The sequence below is a fragment of the Onychomys torridus genome, chromosome 6 (assembly GCF_903995425.1).
Source record: "Onychomys torridus chromosome 6, mOncTor1.1, whole genome shotgun sequence".
NCBI classification, from domain to species: Eukaryota; Metazoa; Chordata; class Mammalia; order Rodentia; family Cricetidae; genus Onychomys; species Onychomys torridus.
Genome location: NC_050448.1, coordinates 51,389,218 through 51,398,212, shown reverse-complemented (window position 1 = coordinate 51,398,212; position 8,995 = coordinate 51,389,218).

Sequence of the window (8,995 nt, the reverse complement as noted above, 5' to 3'; positions counted from 1 at the left end):
TAAACTGTGTATGCTATATTAAGTACATTTTTAACGTAAGGATAGGTTAAATTTCTTATGTGTTTACAAGTAGGTACCCACACTTTAATTCAGTGAGCTTTCTTATACTGCTATTTTCCTACTGAATAAATGATATGTTGTGTGTGATATACTTATATATCACCACTGTCTATAAAGAAGATTTTCTCAAGTATAAAAATATGTATCTAAGGAAAACTTAAGGTGAGTAAATGTCTTCCCCAAATTCTCACCATCCTAATTACCCTTTCGAACAATATGTTTCTGAGACTGATAATATACACAGTTGAAATCCTTGGGAAAGGTTGATTGAACACCTCTCTGGCATGTCTTATGGTACATCTCTTTTCAGCATCAGTAACTAGTTTTCTATGTATTAAACAATACCAGTTAAACATGGTAAACATTTCCTACCAATTAATTAGCTTTTGTTTACATGTATATGTGTACATGTGTGTGCAAATAGTGTGTGTGCATGTGATAGTGCAGAGATATACTTCAGGCATTAATCTCTATCACTTTCCCTGAATCTGGTATTCATCATTATTTAAACAGACTGGCCAATAAGACCAGGATCCCTTTGTCTCCATTTGCCCACCAACACTGGTGTTATAGATACATATAATCTTTTTTTAAAAGAAACTTTTATTCATTTTACATACCAACCACAGATCCTCCTCTCTTCCCTCCTCCCTTCCCCCCAGCCTTCTCCCCCAAACCCACTCCCCCATTCTCTCCTACAACAAGGTAAGGCCTCCCAAGGGGAATCAGCAGGGCCTACTAGTTCTAATTATCTGGACAACCCTGATTGATGCTCCAAGGAATCACAGTGCTCTGGCCTGATATTCTCATTTAAGGATGAATCATCTTGGGATATAACTAACTAACTAACTAACTAGGCATGGCTAAAGTCAGTATTGGCATGAAAATTTTGTAGGTGAATAGAGATTTGATATAGCTTTGAATAACATTTGGCTATATACAAAGTTAGTAGCTTTCTAATTGGCTAGTTGTCACAGCTCTTTACCTCTCCTACTTGAAGAAAAGCCATTAAACTGATAGAGATATAGGTTAACACAGCTTCTCATAAATGTCTATATTTAGTTTTTTGAAAGAATAGATCTGATGAGATCAAATGCTTTCCACTGTTATGCTATGACTGTTCAAACAGAGTAACCAGTGCTGTGGATATCTGTATGCTGTGAATGTGTTGTCTGATTGGTTGATAAATAAAGTGGTGGTTGGCCATTAGCCAGGTGGGAAATATAGTTGGGATTAAGAGAGAGGAAAATTCTGGAAACAGGAGGGCTGAGTCAGGAGATGCTGCCAGCTGCCACCATGGGAAGCAAGATGTGAAGGCTGAACTGGGAAAAGGTACCAAGCCACATGTCTAAACATAAATGAGAATTACGTGTTAGTTTAAATGTAAGAGCTAGTCAGTGGTAGGCCTGAGCTAATGATCGAGCAGATTAATTAATATAAGCTTCTGTGTGTTTACTTGGGTGAAGCTAGTGGGAGAGATTTGTCCCACCTGCCAGCAGGCTGGGACACAGGAAAACTTTAGCTACAAACCAGAGTGGACTTGGCCATTTCATCCACCACTAAAACACACTTGCACTCTCCCCTTAATGACCCATGTCATTTATTTACTACATCTGAGCTTCTGAAAAGTTGTCTTTTTGTTTGGTCTGCCATATAGAAAATGGGTACATTGGAAGCTGAAAGTCACACCCTAGTCAGTATGAGAACTGTGGAAATAAATAGCAATTGCTGATTGAGTTTCTTGGGTATTGTATAGATATAGAATCCCCCCCAAAAGAATGCATTCTCTGGCGAATGTGGTAGGAGTAAAGCAGCTGATTAAGTTTGCAGTGACCAGATAGCAACATTCATGCTAGGATCACCATTTTAGCAAATGGGGCTTCAAAAACACCATCACAGAACAGACAGGAACTGAAGGGACTTATGATAGATTCATAACTCTTGATGAGTGCATACTTTGTATTAAGATTACCTGGGTTGTGTCCTGTAGAAAACCACTCTGGATGCCTCCTTACATATTTAATACATATCACCTTTGACATTATTTTAGCGTAGTGATGTCTCCTCTCAGTCATTACACATTTTACAGATAACATTGCTCCATTTTGACCAACTTATAACATTGTGTCTCTTTAAATTAATGCACCACTTAGATTTCTGAACATTTTCTTTGCAATCATGCACATTGTATTGCAAAAGTGTGTAACCAATGTGCTGAGAGTCTAGTTAGATAATGCAATGTCTACAGTCACCTACAAAATCTTTTTGTGAATTGGAGTGGCATGGTTCAAAGTCAACTCAAATCATTTATCATTTTATCATGTGCTTATGTTGCTCTTCTCTCTGGGTTGAACATGAACATTGCTCTGTGAGATCAGAGAAGCTTTGGTGAATCCAGAAGATCCTCACAAAATCTAGCCAATTGCTATCCTCTCCTTTAGGGAGGAGGAAAACCCAGAACTCGTGAAATTCAAGTGGCTCAGAGGGCTCAGCAGATTACATGACATCTCTACTAGCGGTTATATAAGAGTCAAAGCGTTTGGTAAGATCGCCATTTTTACTATGTTAATCCTGCCTATCCATGAGCATGGGAGATCTTTCCATTTTCTGACATCTTCTTCAATTTCTTTTTTCAGGGACTTAAAGTTCTTGTCATATAGGTCTTTCACATGCTTAGTTAGTGTAACCCCAAGGTATTTTATATCATTTGTGGCTATTGTAAAGGGTGATGTATCTCTGATTTCCTTCTCAGCCTGTTTGTCTACTGTATATAGGAGGGCTACTGATTTTTTTGAGTTGATCTTGTATCCTGCAATGTTGCTGAGTGAGACAATTGAATAGCTTGATCTGCTTGGGAGGCACCCAGCCTGTGGGACCAGGATCTGTCCTAGTGCATGAGCTGGCTGTTTGAAACCTTGGGCTTACATAGGGACACTTTGCTCAGTCTGGAAGGAGGTGACAGGACCTGCCTGTACTGAATCCACCAGGTTTAAATGAATCCCCAGGGGTGCCTTGATCCTGGAGGACATGGGAATGGAGGGGAGGGGCTGGGGGAAAGGTGGGGGGTGGGTGCGGGAAGGGGGAGGACAGGGGAACCCATGGCTGATGTATAAAATTTAAAACACATAATAATAAAGAAGAAAAAAAAGAAAGCATGGGAAGGGAAAAAAAGAAAACAAAAAGTCAAAGCATTGACTAGGTGAAACTTCAACAGAGCAAGCTTTCTTTTCTTTTTTGATCAGAGGGACTTTCCAACAGCATAGATTTTCCTATGAATGCTTATGCTATGTTTGGAGTGAGGTCCAGCTCTTAGGAATATACATCTTGAAGGAGGACTATTCAGTGAGTTACCCAGTTATCACTTGTCCAAGGGAAATTGTGGTGGTATAGATGCCCATGCTTCTACCAGTAATTCCAAAAAAAAAAAAAAACCTCACTGTTGGACTTGGATGGAATATTTTTTCTTTTGGTCTTTCTGTGCCACCCCTACTAGGGAATACTAGGGAAAAACAAACATTTGTTTGTTTCTTCAGGAAAATCTGTGACTTCTTGAACAGGATGTAAAGGTTGTGGTCTATGAGCCTACTTTATATGAGCCTAGTTTAAATTTCAGATTTCAGATGCATGGTGCCTGTTCCCTTCTTTCCTGCAACAGCATCCATAGGATAGTCTGATGAAGGCAACCACTACATGTCAGCTCAACCACATGGAGATTAGGATTATTAGATGTTAATTGCTTCTGGGACAAATTACTCTGAAATTTAATGTCTTCAAATGACAAAGGTGTGTTATTTCCTAAGTCTTGTCTAAAGCAAAATGTGGGTCTAAATTGGGCTGAAATTAAATTGTCAGCAGGAATGTATTACTTGTTTGTTAGAGGTTCTAAAGGAGAGGGTTTTTTATTACTTAGGTTCCTAGAGATTCTATATCTCTTGCATAAAGTGTTTTTCTCTATCATTAAAGTCATCAATACATGATCTGTAAATCTTTTTAACACTGAGTTTCCTGCTTTCTGTCTCATTTCTAAAGATCCTTTTTGATTACATAGGATCCATTTGCAAAGTACAGGCAAAACTCTATAACTCAAAATTCTAAATCAAATTTACAATGCTCCTTTAACTTGTTGGCCATTTGAAATGGCATATTCACAAGCATTATTATTAGATGGTAGACAACTTGGGAAAGTAGGAACATTATGTCTGCCTACCACAGGGAATAAAGCAATTATGGTCTATGCAACTGGAATCTATTTTAGATGTAGGTAGTCTTAGAAGGGAGGTCAGGAAGTTTTTCTTATTACAAACTTGAAAGTATTAGAAAAAATTTTAGAACCAACTTACAGTATAAAAATAATTTAAAAATAGAAAACACATGTTTTTTTCAAAGATGAGGAATTTTTAACAAATATTTAAAAGTTTAGATTTGGTCTGTCATCCCAATGTTCATGACTAGGGAAAAAAATCTGTGTATGAGAATCTTTTAGTAACAGTGCTATTATAACCAGTATAATAGTATGTTGCTAGTAGTAATTAGATGGAAGTAAAAAGGGTTACTTTTGTAATATAATTTGAAAATAATGTATATTAGTTTAGTTACTCTAGAAGAACAGAAATGATAGAATTAATATATATTAAAAGAGTATTCATTCAATTTGAATATAGAATTCAGTCTAGGTAGTCCATTTATGCCTGTATTTACTCTGGAGTACTTGAGGGCTTAAGAACATTTCAATCCATGAGTCTAGATGCTTTGGCATTCCAAAATCAGTGTTGAAGGCATGGAACAATCTGCCAGAGCTACTGGTCTTTAGTCCAAGTTGAAAGACAAAAAAAGAAATAAAGACAGACAGACAGGAAGGAAGGAAGGAGTGAAGGAAGGAAGGAAGGAAGGAAGGAAGGAAGGAAGGAAGGAAGGAACAAAGGAAGGAATGAAGGAAGGAACGAAGGAAGGAAGGAAGGAAGAAAAGAAATAAAGAAAGGAAGAAAAGAAAGAAGAAGGGAAGGAAGGAAAGAAAGAAAAAAGAAGGGAAGAAGGAAAGAAAGAAAGAAGGACGGAAGGAAGGAAGAAAGAAAGAAAGGAAGGAAGGAAGAAAGGAAAAAATGAACTTATAAACCTGGACTTTGGTATCAGGTAATGAAAGCAACAACAGCGTGGATGAATTCATTACCAAGATATGAAGAAAGACAAATGGGCAAAAATTAGAATTTTTCCTTTAGATCTTATTTCTGAGGCACACCTGAAAAGTACTCCCCAGATTTAGAGTGATTCTCCATACTTCAGTTAACATGATCAAGAGAACAGTTCCCAGAATCTCCTTTCTTTGTTGATTCCAGATCCAGACAAGGTGGCATTCAAGGTTAACCATTATAAATGACAGAAGAGAATGTTGAACATATCACACAATTTAAAAGTAAAATAAGAAATATGAATAACATAGTATAATTTACTAAAGCATACTATAATGATTTTCATCCTATTTGTAATTTTTAGAAAAATATTCAAAGTCTATATAAACTTTTGAATATGTTAGCAACAAATGTCTTTGTAATAAAGAAGCATAGGTAATTGTAATTATTTTCCCACATTCCAACCTACATTGATCACAGTTTTATGTGAAGTTTATTAACAGCATCCCCCAAGTTTGACCTAATATTTAACTCTGTGTCTCCTTATCTGTTTTCATTAACTCTGGATGAAACCTCTCTGATGATGATTGTGCGAGGCTCCTGTCTAGGAGTATAGCAAAATATCATTAGGGATCATTTCCTTAAATGTTTTTCTGGTCCTGTTTGGTTCTATCCTGGGTCTCTGGACTATCCAGCCTCTGGTTCCTAACTGTTTAGGTAGTGTCAGGGATGGGCTCCCTCTCAGGGCATGGATCTCTAGCTGGACCAGTCATTGGCTGGCCACTCCTATGATCTTGTGCCACCTTTACCCCAGCACATCTTGCCGACAGGACAAATTGTAGAACATCCAACGTTTTCTGTCTGGGTTGGTGTGTCAATACCTCCACTGGAAGTCTTGCCTGCTTACAGTAGATGAGTGGTTCATGCTCCATATCCCCCATTAATATGTTTCTTATCTAGGGTCACCCTCATAGATTCCTGGGAGTTTCCATTGCAGTAGGTTTCTAGGTTGTCCCCAAGGTGTCCCCCAAGTTACTGTTGTCACTTCCAGTATCCCTCCCCCCTTTTCCCCTACTTTATTCCTCCTATCCCCATTACCACTGACCCCTCAATCACCCTGCAATATCTATTCTATTTCCCCCTCCCAGGGAAATTCAGACACACACACACACACACACACACACACACACACACACACACACAGCTCTCTCTGAGACTTAGCCTCTCTGGGTTTATGGATTTTAGCACACTTATCCTTTACTTTAAATCTAATGTACACTTATAAGTGAGTACATACCTGGAAGGAGGGGTCAAAAACATCAAAGAAAACCCACAGAATCAACTACCCTAGGTTCACAGGGGTCACAGAGACTGAAATGACAATTAGGGAGACTACCCTAGTCTACCCACATATATGTTAGGGTTGTAATGTTCTTGTGGGGCTTCTAACAGTGGGAGTAGGAGTTGTCTCTGACTCTTCTGCCTGCTTTTGGGGCCCTTTTTCTCTTACTGAGTGGCCTTGTCTAGCTTTAATATGAAGTGTGGTGCCCAGCCTTACTGCAACTTGGTATATAATGTATGCTTGATATATGTGGAAGGCTTGCTCTTTTCTGAAGAGAAACAGATGAGGAGTGGATTGGGGACAGCTGGGAGGAGAGGAGGGAGAGGAACTGCATTCAGGATGTAATGTATTAGAGAATAAGTTTTTAAATAAATAAATAAATAATAAAGTTATTAACGCAAGGCAATGGAGATAAGGATGGCATCTCATGGTGGAGCACTTTTCTGTCAGGAACAAAGTGCTGGCTTTGATCCAACCACAGGGGAAAAAAAATGCATGTATTTGACATAATATTCCTTATTGGGATTCAATATCTTTTCCCTTTGTTTTCTTAAGCTCAATTTATCATATACCCATCACGTATAAATACTCTTAGGTTAAAGAAATAGCTCAGTGGTTTAGAACACTTGTTGCTTTTGCAGAGGATCTGGGTTTGAGTCTCAAACCCATCTAGTTCAAGGGGATACAATATAATTCTTCGGCTTCCATAGGCACTAGCCATGCCATGATTAAATTACATATTGGGAAAACATACACAGGCAGACAGACAGACAGACAGACAGACAGACAGATAGATAGACAGACAGTCAAATCTAATATAAAAATTGAAATAAAAAGAAAGAAATAGTTCTCAAGGATCTGTATTTTTAAATACCTCACATCATGATTATTTTGTCCTGGATTTAATTGTATTTATACACATCATCAGATACTGATTGCCCTAATTTTTAAAAATAAATGTATCTTCAATTTTTTGAGATTATGATATAATAACATCATTTCTCCCTTTACTTCCATCCCACCAAATCCTTCATAGACTCCTCCTCTCTCTTTTAAATCCATTGTCTCTTTTCCATTAATTATTGTTATATATATTTATAAATTATCGTCTTTGCTTTGGAGTCATCTTTCTATGACTTCAAGCTGGACTGGAGACTCAGAAGGCATCATCAGACATTAAGTGCACATGGCCTAGCTCATGGGGTCTTGGAGGGAGCTAAAAATTCAGTGATGAAACAAACTGGGACTTGCACAAAAACTTACGACTTTGAACGAAGAGTGTCTAGGGTTGGAGAAGGCAATGGATGAAAGCACATTACAATAGGATGAGATATAATCTGTGTAGGAAAAGAATATTTTATAAAGTGTTTCTTATTTCCCATCTGTTTCCCATCTCTTCTGTTTCCTAAGGTAGCTTAAACTGTGATAAATACTAGCTACAGTAACTATTGTACTACAGTTGCTCACGATACATTCATTACAAAATGACCAAATAATATTTTTAAACCTAAATCATAGTACATTCTTCCTAATCTAGTCTTACTCACACTTCTTATGTCTTTCTATTAAATGTAGAAATGTTTATATTTTATTTTTTATATTTAAAAAAATGTATTCTCTTTTTAAATATTATAGCACAATTCTGATTTAGACAGCAAGATATCATTAATTATTAGTACTATTACTTTAAACTCAAAGAAATAAAAAGGAAAAAGGTATATGAATTGGTCAAAGGGGGAATTAGACACTGCAAACTAATCAAGAATAAGAAGTAGAACAATGTCAGGATTAGTCAATATATTTTGAAGGCACAAACCTCAACTCCTTGATTAAAACCACCAAAGGAACCCACACATAATTGTTCACTTACAGTTGTTTGACAAATATTTAAAAAGTGAATAAAATATTAACTTAGAGTAATTAAAATTAGGTGAAAGGAAACTTTATTTTAGAGATATAGCATTGAAAAAATTTACTGACATGGTAATAACAGAGCCTAACTGTGATAGATTCTATTCTACAGTGTGGTGGCATTAGCTCTTATACCATGGGATTCTGTTTTATAACTTTGGCATGCCTCATCTGCAACTAGAATACCCTGATTCTACTGAATTTGCTTCTTCTCTTTCAGATGTGCCCTACCCATTCCCAGGATTAGCTCTTCAAATGGTCATAGTTTCTTCTTTCTGTGTCTTATTAGCAATCAATCATTCCGAAATAACAGCATCAGCCAAAAATTATAATAGCATCAATAATATAAATTAATCTTAAATGAGCTATCAGGGAGCCTCCTATGAATCACATAAAATCTGTTCTGACTGTCTTTGCCATCATGGCATTTTCCTCCACTTACTATAGTTTATTTGTATAAATACCTTATATCTCTAATATGAATTATTTTATCCAGTAACATTAAACATGAGTTTAAGAATTTAAACTAAAGGAGCACAGTGCAATTACTATATTA